General features: G+C 39.0%; 1 protein-coding gene across 10 annotated transcripts in view; it reads left to right on the top strand.

Moving 5' to 3' along the window:
- The window catches only part of ACSL4 (acyl-CoA synthetase long chain family member 4), a 151,036-nt gene that overhangs the window by 51,344 nt on the left and 80,950 nt on the right, over positions 1-18,742 (top strand). For 2 of the 10 annotated variants that reach the window (XM_070603835.1, XM_070603838.1), the window contains exon 1: positions 10,040-10,806. The exons of 2 other annotated variants lie outside the window; for them this stretch is intronic. The gene's annotated coding sequence lies outside the window, so the exon portion shown is untranslated. Of the gene's footprint in view, positions 1-9,991; positions 11,121-18,742 lie in introns of those variants that run through there. 6 more of the 10 variants (XM_070603836.1, XM_070603837.1, XM_070603841.1 and 3 more) reach the window with 6 other exon arrangements.

Below are 18,742 nucleotides of genomic sequence, written 5' to 3'. Positions count from 1 at the left end.
TAATGAATTTAATATTGAATTAAAAATAATTTAAATTTTATTGTTTAGATTTTTTCCCATTTAAGAGAAGCAGAAAAACCCTTGAGGAGATGAAAACATCAAAGCTGAGGCTGTCAAGTTTTAGGACTTAGGGTCCCAAGCTGATAAAGAAAACATTCACTCTTAGAAAATGAGCCAAGAGAAGTAAGTAAGAAAAGCATCGCACAACTCACTGAAAATGAATTTTACCCCCAGGGAACTTTATCTACTCAGTTTTATTTTGTGAGATATTACTATCAGCAGTGTCTTCTCTGATGCTTCATTTTATAAACTTTTGAAAACAGAAAGTTTATAATCTTTTGCTTTGTCCTTTCAATACAGAATTTTTATCATAATTTATTGAGGTGAAATTCACATAACATAAAACTAACCATTTTAAAGTGAACAATTCTGTGGCATTTAGTAGATTCACAATGTTGTACAACTGCCCCTCTATCCAGTTCCATAACTCCACAGTAAAATCCCATACCCGTTAAGCAGTGTCTCCTCTCCCCTCAGCCTCTGGCAACCACTATTTTGTCTCTACGGATTTATCTATTCTGGACATTTCATATAAATGGAATCATACAATATGTGACCTTTTGTGTCTGGCCTTTTTCACTTGGCATGATGGTTTTTTTCTTTCTTCCTAAAGCTCCAGTACATAGTTGTATATCCTAGTTGTAAGTCATTCTAGTTCTAGTCGGACACCGCCACAGCATGGCTTGACGAGTTGTATGTAGGTCCACACCCAGGATCTGAACCAGTGAACCCCAGGCCGCCAAAGCAGAGCGTGCAAACTTAACCACTCGGCCATGGGGCTGGCCCCTTGGCATGCTGTTTTTAAGGTTCATACATGTTGTAATATGTGTCAGTACTTCATTTTTATGGACAAATAATATTCTGTTCTATGGCTATACCACATTTTGTTTATCCATTCATAAATTGATGGACATTTAGGTTGTTTCCACTTTTTGGCTATTATGAATAATGTTACTATGAACAAGGGTGTACATGTATTTGAGTACCTGTGTTCAGTTATTTTGGATGTATACCTAGGAGTGAAATTGCTGGATTACATGGTAACTCTATGTTTAACTTTTGAGTAATTGCTGAACTGTTTTTTTTTTAAAGATTTTATTTTTTTTCCTTTTTCTCCCCAAAGCCCCCTAGTACATAGTTGTATATTCTTCATTGTGGTTCCTTCTAGTTGTGGCATGTGGGACGCTGCCTCAGCATGGTTTGATGAGCAGTGCTATGTCCGCGCCCAGGATTCGAACCAACGAAACAATGGGCCGCCTGCAGCGGAGCGCGCGAACTTAACCACTCGGCCACAGGGCCAGCCCCGTGCTGAACTGTTTTCCACAGCAGCTGCACCATTTTGCATCCCCACTAGCAATGTAGGAGGGTTCTAATTTCTCCAAATCCTTGCTAATCTTTCTTCTTTTTTTTCCAGTTTTATTAAGAAATAATTGACATACATCGCTGTATAAATTTAAGGTGTACAACATGATGGCTTGATTTACATATATTGTTATTTTCCTGTTTTTTAAAATAGCCCTCCTAGTGGGCATGACGTGGTACCTCACTGTGGTTTTGATTTACCTTTCCCTAATGACTAATGATGCTGAGCATTTTTCATGTGTTTATTGGTCATTACAATGTAGATTATTTCTTTTCTGGTTATTACTATTTTTATTGAGGTAACATGAGTTTATACTATAATGTAGATTATTTCTGACTTTAGAATATTTCTGAACTTTTACAGTTTCTTTTATATAGTGCAGAAGATAGAAAGATAAGAGGCAAACAGGAACGAGAGAGCTAGTATTACAAAATTATATTTGGCAGATGCCCCAAGTGTCTTCCTGGCCCCAACCCCTGAGAATGTCACATTTTCCACAACACCGGAAATTTCTTTTCTGATATCAGGTCTTGCAGGCCTTGAATATCTGCTGATACTGTTAAATAAAATAGCAGAAATGTCATAAAAGTGGCAGGCAGGAAGTAAGGAAGGCAATGGTAGATGGGTCAAGCTGACTATCAACTTCATGGATCCACTGGGTAAGAAGGAGGTTGCAACCTGGAGTGGACCTTTGTAGAGTAGATTGAGCTCATGTGGATAATCAACAAATGTATTGGAAAAATTTGCTTTTTTTTCCTTAACAAATTAGGTAAAGGCGAAGAAATCATCTTTTCCTTCAAAATTTCTGCTTGCTTTCTCAAACATGTTCCCCATAAATTAAACAGATTGTATTTTCCTGTTTTCCTTAGATATTCTTGACGTTTTTCATCTGAGAAATTCAGAGCAGTTTAATAAGTGTGGTTATGGTAATCTTGCTTATGGTTGCATTGTCAAACTTCTGGGAAATGGATATGAGGTAGACAATGTGGCCAGTTAGGATGAGCTTTGAGCCAAGAGTCCGGAGATCTCTGTTCTAGTCCCCAGTTCAGAAATAACTAGCTTTGTAACCTTGGATAAATTATTTAACCTCTTGGAGCCTCAGTTTCCTCATTTGTAAATAAATGAATGATTGGACTTTAGATTATCTTTAAAGTCCTTTACAGCTCTAAAATTCTATTTGAGAAGTTCATGTGTTATGTACTTTAAATTTCAAAGGCAAATACATACTCCTTCTTTGTTTGCGTGTACAGAAATTAAAACCGCAACCTCAGTTCAAACCCATATCGACAGAATAAGTTAAAAAAGAAAAAAAAAAAAAGGCCCAGGGACACAGATTGCCAAGTTCTGAAGCCATGCCTCAGTACACTAGTACGTGTGAAGATGTGCCCTCTGCCCTGAGGTTTCTTAATCTATGGTCTGCAGTGTGTGTCGTAGATGTTTGTTTATCAAATATAGCGCAACTGGCTCAGACAGGACATAGCACTATTTCCTAGTCAGCGGCTAAAACATTTCTCGTCTCCTGAGCTTTTCCAGTCTTAAACTCCATAACTTCTGTGACTTCAAATGAGGACACTTTGATTTTCACTTAATCCGATGATGCATTTTATTTTTTGCAGGAAGATGCTGGGTTTTGAAACTACCCCCCCCCCACCTTCACTGGTAGGAAAAGTTATAATAAATGGTAAGATGATTCTGCCCTGCTACCACAGAAGTCTTCTTCCAGGCCTTCTAACACAGCACCCAGGGTGTTGTGGGTCATCTCATTGCCAGGCGAGTATGATCAACAACTTTAGTCCTTGATGAGGAGTCAAAAGTTTAAGATCTATCTGGGAAGGGTTACGTTACATTTGGTACAGCATAGCATGAGGTTGTCCACAATTTTGGGATTGAAATACAAAGCCAATGGAAAGGGTGAAGCTAGTCATCTCAGGTGAGAGTAGCTGACATGGTATTTGCGTTAGTATTTATTTCCAATTTTAGAGGTTTTCTTACGATAAAAACTGTAGCAGGTAAGATAAAGGCTTTATCAGAATTTATGATCACAGAACTTTCTCAGGGAACTGATCTGATCTGTATTATCTGAAGACCTGTTCTTGATATTTTATTACCTCTTGGCTATTTCTTTTTTGTTAATTTACAGGTATACTTTGCATCAGTGCTTTTTTGGGGTTTCTGTATTTCACCTTTCTTTCAGCCCTAGGTCAGCTTGTTTATTTCCAAAAATGCAGAAGCTTCTGCAAAATGCTGGGAAACAGGGTAGAGTATGAGGTGTGAGGGAGGGAGGTGTGATTGAAGCCGAAGGGACTTTTATGGTTAGTGTGTTCTGTTCAATTAAGCTGTCTCTCCCTGGATATTTTTTTCCCAGTAGAATGTTAAAATACCGTACTCCTGCCAAAAAATTCCCCAAACTCAAATCCTAAACAAAAGAAACACCTTCTCTACCCTGATTTAAACACTATTTTGTGTTGGTGACTATTTCAAGAATCATTATATTTAATTTAATTTAAAATTTCTTTTGTGATTTTACAGCAGATCAATGAATGCGCTTGTCTTCTTACTGGGGTCTATTTATCAATGAGGCTATTACTACAAATTATTGTTTTCAATTTCTTCTGAAAATCAGCGAAAAAGTGTTTTGGTGATATGAGTTAATTACCTTGAAATGTATCATTTGATTCAGCAAGTCTACATCTAGGAGTTTTTCTAAGAAAGTAATTAGAGAAGCACACAAATTTATATTCAAGGATGTTCATAGCAGCATCATTTATAGTACTGGAAAAATTTAGGAACCAATGTAAATGTCCCACAAGCAATAGGGGACTGGTTAAATAAATTATGTGACACCTATATGTTACAATATTATGCAGCTCTAAACATTATTTTTAAAGAATTTTTAATAACATGGGAGAGAGCTCATGTCAAATGTCAAGTGAAAAAAAGCACACAATACTATATATACAGAATGGTTCCAATATTGGAAAAAATATAAATAAGAAGAAACTGGTAAAAAATAGATGAAAATACTAATAGTGGCTCTCTCAAGGCAGCAGAATTGTGGATTTAAAATCATTATATATTTTTGGTGTTTTCCATACTTTCTATGATGAATAGTTATTACTTTTAGAAAAAGATATAAAAAGTTATTAAACATTTTAATGAAAGCAAATTAAACAACAATGAGATAGCATTGTTTGCCTATCAGACTGGCAAGATTTTTAAAGATTGATAAGATTCAATGTTTTCAAGAATATGAGGAAAATAGCACTCTTATACACTCTAAATAGGAGTGTAAGTTGGTTTGGCATTTTTAAGAGACAATTTGATGGTATCTTTTAAAATTTAAAATGTACATACTCTTTGACCCAGCATCATTTCCACTTACAGGGCTCCACTAGACACTAGAGATGCTTGAACAAATTTACAAAGATATATGCATAGGGATATTAATTGGAGTATTGTGAAAAATTAGGGAAGAATCTCGAATGTTCATCAATAGGGATATGACTAATACATTATGGCATATCTATATCACCGAATACTGTGTAACAGTAAAAAAAGAATGAGGTATAATTCTTTAGATATCTACATACATAAAGATACGGAATATCTTTAGATATCTTTAGATATCTACAAACATAAAGATATGCAATGATGTTTGTGATACATTATTAAGTGAATAAAAGCAATTTGTAGAGCAATATGTAGAATATATTCTCATTAAAAAAAAAATAAGTATAGGGGCTGGCCCGGTGGCACAGTGGTTAAGTTCGCATGTTCTGCTACTCGGCGGCCCAGGGTTTGCCCGTTCGGATCCCTGGTGCAGACATGGCACTGCTTGGCAAGCCATGCTGTGGTAGGCATCCCACATATACTGTAGAGGAAGATGGGCATGGATGTTGGCTCAGGGCCAGTCTTCCTCAGCAAAAAGAGGAGGATTGGCAGGAGTTAGCTCAGGGCTGATCTTCCTCAAAAAAAAAATAAATAAATAAAAACAAAAAAACACAAGCTCATTATTAAAAAAAACAAAAGTATATGTGACCATCTACGTGCCCAGGAAACATTTGGAAAGATATCAGATTGTTCACAATTGTTATCTCTGTAGGGTGGGATCAGAGATACTTTTACTTTATAGACTTCTGTTTGGACAAAAGAAGTGAACATGCCCTTTTTTTGTAATAACAAAATAATAAAGAGACAATCTGCAGAAAAGTGGGGCTTATTGTGTGAAAATTTGCCCTATAAATAGCCCTTCAGGAATATATTAGTCCATGTACAGTGATGTCCAGCTACAAAGAGTTTGGACACCTTCACATAGGGCCTAATTTGCACCATGGCTCAATAAAGAGAGAAAACAGTCACAAGGAGGAACTGATTCGTAAGCTGATCTAGATTGCCATACCTAAATTTTGCCCAGTGGCAACAAAACCAGATTTCCTGAACTCGTTCATCAATACCATTGAAATGAGCTTGTAGAAAGCTGAGGTTAGCCACTGATTCCCAAAGCTGCCCATATAAATGGTGTGGATTAGATACATATTATAGCTAAAAGTGACTCTCAAAATCTTTGAGTTCACCTTCAAGGATTTGCTTTAAACGTCTTTTCATAGGAGAGGTTCCCCCTGGGTCTAATACAGAAGTCACATCTTCCAAAAAGAGACTTTGCTTCTCTTTTAGATGGGTTTATATGACAATGAGATGGACATGTGAAACATTACTTATTCAGCCATATGCACATTTTCGTTTGACATAATAATGGTACCTACCTCATAGATTTACCTTGAGGGTAAAAGGAAATAATACATGTAAAGTATTTGGGGCAGTGCTGGGCACATGGTAAATATCCAATAATTGGTGACCATTATTATTCAAACATGTTGCTAAAGATTTTCCGTTTGAATAACAATAACTTGGCCTGTACTAGGCGCCGTATTTGGTCCAAATGAAGGAGACAGTTTTGTTACAGCATTTTAGTTTGAAGAAGGATTGCTTTGAATAGATGTTCAAAGGTTTAAGCAGAGTGAATATCTGGGTATAATGAGGGGGTTTGCCTACTTCATACAAGGCTTTAGCGAAGGGTATATTTAGAGGATGGAAGGGAACGGGGCTTAGCCTGGAGGTCAGAGAGTGACTTAGGGAAGAAATTGAAGGTGGTGGTTGCAGACCACTTCTCAAGGAATTTAGTCCTTGGCTTTAAAGAAAGTCACCCAATAAATAGGAGAATCTGGAGAAAGACTGGTGTGGTATAAAGGAACGATGTGAGTTTTGGTTCTAGCTTCCTTTTTCTCATCTGTAAAATGAGGAGGTCGAACTTGATAATTAATAGCCACCATTTTCTGCACACTTGCCATAAGCCAGGCATTTTATGAGCATGATTTCATTTAATGCTCCTTCAGAAGAGCCTTATGCATGAGGTACCATTATTATCCCCAGTTTACAGATGAGGAGGCTGAGGCTCTGAAGAGGTTATGTAACTTGGTCTAGGGTGGTACAGGCTCAAAGCCCATACGTATGGTTTCCCTCCTGCTACACTACCTCTCTGTGTCCTCCCAGCTCTAATAGCCAATGATTCCGAGTAAGAGACATTTAAAAATTTTGTTGTCATTTGACTTGTCTTTTAAGAATGGGAGAGGAAATCAAATTTTCCCGTATGTAAAAGAGAAAGGAAAATAAAGAGAGATTGAAGGTGAATTATGATATTGATGACCTATCTTTTTCCCTATCATTACTGGGCTACAATTACTACAGAAAGTGGGCAAAAATATATACCAAAAGCAACTTTCTGGCAGATTTGATGACAACCACAGTCCATTTCATTTGCCTCTGGTCTTATGGATAATATGAATATTTTATTCTTTTTTTTCCCCCTTTTTGAGAAGGTTGCTAAAGAAGTTTGCAAGGCTACTGCAGAGGCTTTTATTTAGAGGATACGAGTTTGCTTTTAAAAAGACAGAGAATGAGTTAGTGAGAGACACGAAGTCAAGTTCCATTAAAACTCTGCTGGGATTTTGATTCGGACTGTGCTGACTTTATAGATTAATTTGGGAAGAGTGGAGTCTTTACAATTCTGTCTCTTCCCATCCAGATGCATTCGATATCTTTCCATTTGTTTTGGTTTCTCAATTAATTTAAAAACCTGTAAAATGTATCAGAATGAAAAGAAACTGTTATTCAAAAGATAAAAGAATCATTTCTCAAAAAATAACTTGTAGATCCAGCTACTCTGCCTTTGACCAGTTTTGAAAATAGTAGCTTAGGTTATTATTTATGCTCACAGTGAGATCATCTTCTGCCTAGGTTTCTGATTTCACCAGTGTTTTCAGACGTGCCACTGAAGACAATATTTGGCCTGGTTATTGGGTCTGAAAAAAATAAGGTCTTATTAATGACAAAACATAACTTGTCTATGCAAATATTATTATAAAGTCCTGCTGCTTGTAGAGGGACCACAGGAGGAAATGATTATTTTACAAACCTGTGAAGTATGTTAACACGCGAAGGCTTGTTACACAGTCAATAAAGAACAGTTGTTTTCTGCCCTTCCATAAATAACCAATGTCAGGAGCAGCCTGGCTATCTGTTTCAGCTTCTTGTTACAGGGGAGTAAAATGAGAGAGGCCTGTATATCACTACCTGCTAACAGAGCTGTCCTGTTAAATTCTGTTTGGCTTCAAACAGTTTAATTTTCATGCTTTCAGGGCTTTTTATGTTGTATTTTGAATCTGTCAATTGTGCCGTACATTTTCCTCTTTCTCATTTCCACATGTTTATCTCTTCTGTTTCTAACTGGATTGGTGGTGCTGGGTAGGACTTATAACCCAGGAAGCCTGATGTCCTGGCAAGCGCCCTGGTCTGGGAGTCACGAGAACTGTGGTAGGAAATCCAGGCTCTACTACTAGTTAGTTGTGTGACTGGACAAGTCATTTAACCTGCATCTGTTTCTCCATCTGTGAAATAGGGTTAATAATCGCCTGTCTTCCTAACTAGTAAACAATGGTGCAAATGTTCTCTCTAAAAGGTCAGACAGCTGGCTGGGGGAATGTTTTGCTCCTGGGTCATAGTTCTGGAGGGTTTCTGATGACAAGAAATTAAGCAAGGTTTGTTTTGACCCCGAAAAAGTGAAAAAAGAAAAGCTAGAAATAGTCAACACTATTTCTATACATTTGGTTTCCTTTTTGGAGATGCAGCTCTTCTTTCCTCTTCATCCTGGGTGTGGTTAACTGTAGAGGAAAGGTGAGATATGGTATGTGATAAAGGTAGCCAGAACTGTCAGCATTAGTAAATAGCTTGTGATTAAGATCTTGAAAGTTCAAGTAGTTTCTTGGGCTGATAAATACATCTATCTGTATCTTATACACTCATGCACATGCCTAGGTATGTTCATATACATATTCATACAAACAAAAATGGATAGTTTCTGGCTGTCCTTTATACCTTGTAAAGTTGGAGGAACTTCAGTAAGCTGAGGAGTCCACGTTCAGAAGAAATTACCTGAAAATTGAAAAGTTCTGGGCTAAGTGACGGATAGCAAAGGAAATCAACAAAAGTACTCTTTAATTACGAGGTCTTTTTCATCTTGGTCCAATGCATTGATTTATATGTTACACTGGGTCTGTACTGTGTCTGTATTTTAATTCCACAACTAGACACTAAGTTTGTTGAAGGCAGGGATGATGATTCCTTCAATTTCTTTTGTGTACTGTAGATGACAGCGCTCTGTACACTGCAGGTACCCAGTGAATTATATAGCTGACAAACGATTACTTATTTCTAGTATTACAAGAAGATCTCATAAAATAAACGTGACAATTAAACTTGTTGTTTGAAGTCTTGAACTTTCTAGGTCAATCTCGAAAAAGGAAGTTACAAAGCTGCTATAGCAATATTTATGTGTTATTTAAAAGTGGGTGGGTCTTTTGGAAATTGGATAAGTAACCCCACTTCAGAGCAGCAATACACAAAAGCTGTAGCTTTATGCTCTCCAACTGTGGGCCTCCAACGCCTATAGTGTCACCTGGGATCGTTATTAAAAATTCACATTTCTCAGCCCCACTCAGATCCAAATCACAATATCTGGGGTTGGTAGCTTCAGGTACTCATTTTAACAAGCATCCCAGATGATTCGGATGCATACTAAAGATTAAGAACGACTCTAGCCTGTAATCTGAGGTGGTGAGACACACACACACACACACACACACACACACACAAACGTTGTTACGTCCAGTAATTCTACAGGAAAATGGAAAATAGCAAGTGAAATGAAACGTCCATTACTAGCAGGAAGAGGAAGCTACTCCTCCATTATGCATCAGGGAACTGGAAGAAAACTGACGCTTTATTTCTTTTGCTGATATATTCTTGACCGTTTGTCGTGGCTTATTTGCAATTATGTTCTGTCCCTTTTGAAGTCCTGAGACAGTTCGCCAGAATTTTATTTTTAGCAGCAATTTCTTGAGTTTCTTGGGAACAGGATTTGCAGAACTGGCTCATAAGAGATGATCAGGGCCAGTAAGATGTCACAGTGCTGTGGTGACTTTTCCTTATCAGTGTGGGCTCTTCTGCCATTACACCATCGTGCAAATGGAAGGCATAAAGTGAAAAACCCTGCGTCCTTGTGATGGTTCATAAGCCGGAGGGACTGAGGGTCTTAACGCAGAGAGAGGCGCGATAGACGGAAGAGAGGCATTATCTCAGGCTCGGAGGAGCAGGATGCCTTTAATCAAAGAATGTTAAGATCTCTCTCTAAAGGAAGAGCCGTGAAGTCCAAAGATGATTATCTTTAGAGGGCAGCTGGAAGATGACCCGAGGGGAACTTTCATCCCGCTGTGGAGTCCAGGGAAGCAAGCACAGGTGCGGGCGTGGGCCGGTTCTGCACCTCTCTGAAATCTGATAGGGGCGAGGACCTTCCGAAAGCACCCTGGAGAACATGGCCAGCAGCCCAGCAGCAGCAGCTCGGAAGCGCGAGCTGGAACCTGCGGCGAGCCTGTGGGGAGCCGTTAGCCGACCCCGCTCGCCGCAGCACCCCTCCTTCGCCCCCCACCGCCCACGAGGCCCCGCCTCTGGAGTGACGCGCGGGCCAGCGGAGGCGGGAGCGTGGGTGGGCCGAGCCCGCGGCAGCCGGCGATTCGGCCGGCGCAGCCACACCACCCCGCGCCCCGCTCCGCCCGCCCCTCCGGGTGCGTGTTTTCCGGGCTCGCGCCGCGCCGCGCCTCGCCCCGCCTCCGCCTGCAGCCCGGGTGCGCGCGCGCCGCTGCGGCTTTTTCTCCGGCGTCCGCGGCGCGCCCCTACTCGCCCCAGAGCTAGCGGGCACGCGGCTCCTTTCCGCTAGCTTCCCGAGCGCGAGGCGCCGGCCGGCTGCAAAGACGCCGCGGGCGGCTCATCCGGTGAGTAAGCCCGGCTGCTGAGGCGGCGGCCCTCGCATCCCTGCCCTGGAGGACTCGGGGCGCCAGCCCCAGCGGCGCCACCGCCTTACACCTGAGCCCCGTGTAGCTGGAGAGGACGTTCCAGTTCCCTGAATCGGCTCGCTTTCTTCTGTAGCCGGGGCGATCCATCCGCCCGCCTGCCCCGGGGCCAGGGAGATTCCCGAGGTCTCTGTATCTTCTCCTTTGCTCAAGTCTGGGGTCCTCGACGCCCTGGCCTGTCTCTTTCTGCCTCTCACCGCCCGCCCCCGAGGGCCAGAAGCATCTTCCCGATCGAGGTACTATGCTTGACCATGACCCTTTCCAAAGGAGTACATCAAGTGCTTGCCAGACCTCCAAACGACCTTTAGGGCGCCCCTAGAACTCAACTCCATTTTGTCCCCTCTGGGTCGCTCTATATCTGAGGGCTAGGGGGGGTCTCTCTGCTCCTGGAAGCATCCGCCCTTCGAATTTGAGGGATGCTCTGTCTTCCGATATTTTCTTAGCTTCCGTGGATCTTTAGGTATGTTAGAAAACGGCTGGCTTCTAGCAGAAGCATGCTCTTATTTTTTCCTGTTCTTTCTGTCTACATCCCTGTCCTCAGTGGGTGCTGTATATTTAGCATTAGCTTTATTCACTTCCTCTTCCTCTCATTTGAGTGCCTTACAGAAAGAACTGTGGCTGATGTCTTTAGAAAAATCGAGGAGAATATGATTCATTGCCTAACCTCCATCAAGGGGTTACATATTTTAAATAAGACGTCATTTCTCCTCTTCACTCCAGCATCTCCTCCTTCAAAGGCATTTTTTTCACCCTCTTGTAATGAATTCGCACTATCCGCTCTTTTCACCTTAAAAAAAAATCAATCATCGCTCTGAGAAAAGACGGTGAGATGCAGAATAAGGGCAAAATGGCATTTAAATGAATCCCTTTGAAAAAGTAAGCAGTCTGCTTTATTTGTTAATGGTTTAATCAATGCCTCAGTTTTCTCATCTACAAAAAGGAGGATGGTCCTTCTAGCGTTTTGATTCCAGGACCTCTGAATTCATGCTCAGTAACGTGTTGCTGCAAAATGGAGATTTAACCTGATTAAAACCCCATTTCCCGGTAGTTGCTTGTCACTTTAGTTTTTTTGTTTGTTTGTTTTGCCTCTAGCAAATAGTTTTACCTGTTCGTGGTACATAAGGCTGCATGCAAGTGCAGATGTAATTACGGTACCGGCAAAGATCGTATCCATCAAGATTTCAATAGTCTAAGTCCTCTTCTTTGAATTCTAAAATAGCTCATCTTTTCTGTTGAAGCTGCTAAAGTGTAAGATGTGCAAGACTCCTGTAAGAATTAACATGCTCTCTGCCGTTTAGGTGGATGATGAAACATTCCAGTGTTAGTATACTTGCACCACAGAATAAAGTACCTTATTGTTCTGATATGAGAAGCAATTTGACACCTAAAAATCCACAGAAGGTGTAATGCAACAGTTAAAAGCTCAAGTAAATTCAGTTTTTTCCCCTAAAAACCCTATTTAAAAAATAAGTTATTCAGATTAAGATTTTTGTTTGAGAGTTTTAGGTAGGAGCGGGATAGATGGGTGGAGAAAGGAGAGTCTTGCCCAATTCAGTGAGAAGAGAAATGAATCGGGACTCGAGATGCTCGGGTACCAGTTCCAGCTCTAGCTAATTGTGTAACCTTGAACAAGTCACTTTCCCTCTCAGTTTTTGCATCGGTAACAATGTCGTGATGGTTGGCAGAATGATCCAGAAGTCCCCCAATGTGAATTCTTTGTTCTTATACTGAAAAAAAAAATATGATGCAATTTGCATTAAGGCTGTGCCATAAATCCTTAGTTATACCAGTTGTTTAGAACGTTTTTCTCAAAGATCTGCATATACTAGTTCTAATCTACATATGCATAATTCTTAATTCATCCTTATCAAATGAATTACTATAGGTGGAAGTCTATGAATTGGGGAGCATTTTACAAACGGTATTGTTAGCTTCTGCCTGCAAGTGAAATGTGTGCCGACCACGCTATTTTTTTTTTTTTTTTAACGTTCATGACTTTTAGAAATTTGTAAGGGAATGTGTATGTACTGCCATGTAACTGTAATTGACTAGGCACTTTACAAGAATAGGCAGGTATCTCATGCATCCATTTATTCATTCATTTAACTTATCTTGTTCCTTCATCTCTTACTTTGTGCCAGGTCACAAGGATATGATGGTTAAGAAGACAATCCCTACCCTACGATTTTATAGTCTGGGATGGTGGTGATGGTAGTAGGGGTTGTGGGAGGATAGATGTATGTACAGCTTATTTTTATTAACAATGACAGCAGCAGTCAAATCATGAACATAAAATCGTGGGAATATTAAAGCTCCACGGGAGAGGAGAAGATCATAGTATTGATTGTAACCTGAGACTCTCTTCTTGGCATTCCTTTTTTTTTTTCCTTCTTTCTTGACTTTCAATTGCTGAGACTTTAGCAAAAATAAAAGCTATATTTTTCTACTCCTGCCACTGGCTGGTCTTATGTATTCTTTTCCTTCTTTCTTTTTTAGCTGTTTATTTTTAGATAGTTGTAGGAAATACTACCCTTTATCTAATTTTCCCCAATAGTAACATCTTGCATAGCTGTAGTATAATATCACAACAGGGAAATTGAAGTAGATATGATCCATCCACCCAATTCAGAGATCAGCAGTTTTACACGTACTCATTAGCGTGTGTCTTTTTAGTTCTATGCAGTGTTATCATGTGTAAATTTGTGTAACCACCACTATAGTCAAGATACAGAGCAGTTCAGGGGCCGGCCCGATGGCGCAGTGGTTAAGGGCGCATATTCCGCTTCTCGGTGGCCCGGGGTTTGCCGGTTTGGATCCCGGGTGCGGACATGGCACTGCTTGGCATGCCATGCTGTGGCAAGTGTCCCACATATAAAGTAGAGGAAGATGGGCGTGGATGTTAGCTCAGGGCCAGTCTTCCTCAGTGAAAAGAGGAGGATTGGCAGCAGTTAGCTCAGGGCTAATCTTCCTCAAAAAAAAAAAAAAAGATACAGAACAGTTCCATCACCACAAGGATCCATGGTGTTGCCCTTTTGTAGCCCCAGCCGTCTCTCTCCCTCCCTTATCTCTGGCAACCACTAATCTGTTTTCCATGCCCATAATTTTGTGATTGCAAGAATGCTATATAAATGGAATCATACAGTGTGTAATTTTTGAGATTGCCTTTTTTTCACTCAGCATTAATTCCCTGGAGTTTCACACAGGGACCCAATCTCGTATCAATAGTGAGTTCCCTTTCATTGTTGAGTCCTATTCCATGGTGTAGATGTACTACAATTTGTTTAACTACTCACTCATTGCAGGACATCTGGCTGTTCCCCCCCACCCCCCTTAGTTTTATAAGGAACTGCCAAACTGTTTTCCAGAGTGGCTATACCATTTCACATGCCCACCAGCAATGTATGAGTGCTCCTCATCCTTGCCACCATTTGGTGTTGTCACTGTTTTGTTTTAGCCATTCTGATAGATGTGTAGTAATAACTTGTAGCTTTCACTTGCATTTCCCTAATGGCTCATGATGTTGAACATCTTTTCATGTGCTGCTTTGCCATCTCTGTATCCTCTTCAGTGAAATGTATGTTCATGTCTTTTGTCCATTTTCTAGTTGGATTTTTTTTATTGTTAAGTCCTGAGAGTTCTTTATATATTCTAAGTACTAGTCGTTTGTCAGACATGTAGTTTGCAAATATGTTCTCCCAGTCTGTAGCTTGTCTTTTCATCCTCCGCTCGGGAGTTTTGCAGAATGAAGGTCTTCAGTTTTCATGAGATCCAGTTTATCAGTTTTTCCTTTTATGGATCATGCCTTGTGTGTCAAGGGGTCTTATGTACCTTTCTTATTTAATTTTGTTCCTTCCTGTTCTGTCTAACATCCAGTATTTCTGTAAGCAGTGCGAACATTTTTTCATTCAGTAGTTCTGGAGCTCAAATGTATTGTGTGAAAAAGTGGCCTTGATGGCTTAGAGTGTGACTACATAGTCGTCCTTGTTCTCACTATATTAAAAGGGCTTCCATCATTTTGTGCCTTTAACGTATAATTTCTGCTTTACCAAGCTCTCAAATGAAATGTTAAAATTAATATTTTAAACCTAAATAGACACATGATGTGCCAAAGAGATTTTTGGTTTCACTTTCTAAATTAAAAATATCTTGGCAGAACTATATAGTTTCTTATCAAGGTTTCTGGTAAGTAATCCAAAGGACAAATTTATGTTCTTATTTAAATATACTTTGAATGTCTGCTTCTGCATTTTGAGTAGTGAAGTTGTGGATCATGACCGTGGATCTAGTAGGCTTTTTCTATTCACCCTTGATTATCAGAATACTGAAGAGAAGACTGTTTTGTTTGTCTGTCTAGACTGCATGTTTTCCTTTTATAGTAGCTACTTAATGTTTACTTTAATTATCTTTTAAAATAAGCATTAGCTTTAAGGTGACAACAATTTTATATTTTGAAAAGTGTAGGTACTTGTGTTATGAGAACAACTTACAGGAAAAGGTTAGTGATTGATTTTGAGAGTATTCATTTCTGTGAGGTGGTACTGAAATTATTCCTTGTCCCTTCAGTGTCACCGTATTTCCTCAAATAAGTGTATAGCCAGGGTAGTGGATGCCTATTTGAAAAAGATCAATCATTGATGTAAGGCCGGGGTGGCAAAATACTGCCAGTGGCCAAATCCTGCCCACCACCTGTTTTTGTAAATAAACTTCTGTTGGAACACAGCCACATCCATCCATTTATGTATTGTGTAGCTGCATTCAAATACAGTGTCAGAGTTGAAACAGAGAACTTATGACCATAAAACCCTGTTTATTCTGTCGTCCTTTATAGAAAAAGTTTGCCGAGAGATAAAGTAACCTTATAAACTACTGAGTCTCTGTGTTACAAAGGAAATTTAACAAACTTTACTTTGACGTTTAGTAGCTTTTAGTTATATTTCCATGGGAAATTGTGTTTCAGAAGAGGGTATTCGTTTTCCTTACTAAGTCTGCGAGGCACTGTGGTCTAGGAGCAGCATTAAGGAATGGATGGAGAGTTTGGAAGGTTGATGTCGTTGTTGTCCTTAGTGTGGGTTATTTCAATGTGAATGGATGGCAACTAGTGAGATTCAGAAAGAGGCCTATGCAGTCCTGATGTCCTTTGAAGATCGTCTTGTGAGCCAGAGTGGTAATGAGAGAGCCAGGCGTGGCAGCGCTGTTGCTCTTGCTCCCGAAACTGGTGTGATCTTTAAATATATAGTAGGTTGAGCCTGTCAAACTGAACTTAGATTGTTGGTTTGTTCTTTTGTTTGCGCAGCTTCCTTTTGTAAGTTAGAAGTTGACACTTTAGTTCTTTGAAATGCCCTACGGGTGACATGGAAAACAGAAAGTTAGGACAGTTGGCTATACATTTGGAAAGAAATGAATCCCCACATCACATCATACACAAAAATAAATTAAGGATGGGTGTGAGGGGATATCTCATTAAGGTTGTGATTTGCATTTCCCTAATAATTAGTGATGATGAACATCTTTTCATGTGCCTGTTGGCCGTCTGTATATATCTTCTTTGGAAAAATGTCTGTTCATATTCTCTGCCCATTTTTTGATCGGTTGTTCTTTTTTTTGTTGAGTTGTATGAGTTCTTTATATATTTTGGATATTAACCCCTTATTGGCAATATGATTTGCAAATATTTTCTTCCAGTTAGTGGGTTGTCTTTTTGTTTTGTTGATGACTTCCTTTGCTGTGCAGAAGCTTGGGTGAAAGGGGGTAAAGGGGCACATATTTATGGTGATGGATGGAAACTAGACTTTTGGTGGTGAACTGTATAGAATGCAGTCTATACAAAAGTTGAAATACAGTGATGTACACCTGAAATTTATATAATGTTATATATATAATGTACAAACCAATGTGACCCCAATAAAAAACAAATTAAGGATGTATTTTAAAAATCTGAGTATATATTTTAAAAACTTCTGGAAAACATATGACACCATAACAGAGTTAAAAAGGCAAGTGACAGACTGGGGGAAAAATCTCCATATGCAGTACAAACTTTAATTGACTTTCACTTAACTGAACCACCACGTTAAATGATACTCTTCATTTCCTTCGTAAAGTACACTGTGCGCTGAGCACTTGCTGTTAGTAGATTCGTCTCCAGTAGGCCAGTGTGCTTGTGGACCCACCAGCAGAACAGGTGCTTCTATTATTGAAGGTACATATGCTGGTTGTTCTTGTTTTTGTAAATATGTAATTTATTTTCATATTTTATAACTTGATAAAATATGAGTAGTAGGAAATTGAAGTTCTTATGAAAATTTACAGATGATGTGATGTCTGAGATTTCCTTCTAATTATATGGGGAGGAGGAGGTGTGGAGTGCATAGAGATGTAAAAGAAAGACAATTCAGCATATATGGATAATTATTGAAGCTGAGTGATAGTTATGTTAGATTCATTATGACAAAAATTGGGTGTTTGGAAAAAGTTGATGAAAGCAAGTTATTACTGTTGAATTAGGTGTTAGACAATAAAAGATTTGTATAACATAGAGATAAAAATCTAAAAGGGTTCTTCACTCGTAGTGCTTTGCCAAGTGTCTTTTAAATTCTTTGAAGCTCAATGTTATCTAAGAATTCATTTTAAATTTTTTTATAATCAGTGTGCCTGGAGTTAAAGAAAAAGGTCATCACCTCTTGGCTGTATATCAAATGTTTGATGAATGAGTGTACATTTACTACTGATAAAGTGAAATGGAAATGAAATGTTTGTCATGTGCATATTTTTTATTATTATTCACCTTAATTGACCTTTTCAGTTAAGTAATCAACTGTTCCAAATAAGATTAGATAAAATGGCTTCTACTGTATAATATGCATGATATGTAAAGAGCTCCTACAAATCAAAAATAAAAAGGCACCCAATAGAAAAAGTGGCAGAGGGTTATGAATTGGCATTTCCCAGAAAAAGAAATCAAAATAATGAGTAAAAAAGAAAAGATGTTCAAATTCACTCTAGTAATTAGGGAAATGAAAAGCATCTTTCACCAAATATATTGGCAAAAACTATATCTACTTTTAGAAAGAACTGGGCACTGTCATGCACTGTTAGTGAGAGTGCAAATTGTATAGCTTTTTGATAAAGAATACCAAAATCCTCTCATTTTTAAATGTACATATATTTTGACCCAGCACTTCTGTTAGGAAACTGTTCTAGGGAAATATCTGCTCATATGTGTAAAGAAATATTTAAGATTTCACTGTGGTGAAACTAGTCATAACATTGAAAACTTGGCAGCAACCTATATGTCCATCAGTAGGGAAATGATTTAAAAAATAACCTGGTGTTCTATGCAATATCATGGGGCTATTAAAGGAAAGAAACCCCTCAGATAGGCCTATATAAACTGACATAGGAGTTCCGAAGTATGTTGGTAAAGGAGAGAGAGGAGAGGGAGGGAGAGGGCGGCTAGAATGGTCCATATACTGTGATTTCACTTATCTAAGAAAAACTACAAAACCGTATCGTGAGTATGGATAATACCAAAAGGTCTGATTGATACACACCATGAGTAATTATCCCTGCTTGTGGTATTAGAGGAAGGCAGTATAGGTATACTTTTACTTTTTTGCTCTATAGAATTCAATAGTGTAATTTAAATTTGTGATTACTATTTTGCTAGTAATTATAAAGATCAATAATATGAAACCTTTACACCCTGGAGGATGCTTACAATGCGATTCCTTCATTGTGCATTATACAGTGACACTGCTGGAAACGTAGTGCCTTGTACTTAGTGAGCAGTCAGGTATTATTTTTATAATTTTCTCCCTTTGTTAAAGTACTATTTGTACTTTCTGAATTTTCTATACTG

Source organism: Equus przewalskii, chromosome X, assembly GCF_037783145.1.
Source record: "Equus przewalskii isolate Varuska chromosome X, EquPr2, whole genome shotgun sequence".
Lineage (NCBI taxonomy): Eukaryota > Metazoa > Chordata > Mammalia > Perissodactyla > Equidae > Equus > Equus przewalskii.
The sequence above is the reverse complement of the archived record's forward strand: the minus strand, read 5'-3'. Positions and strand labels throughout refer to the sequence as shown.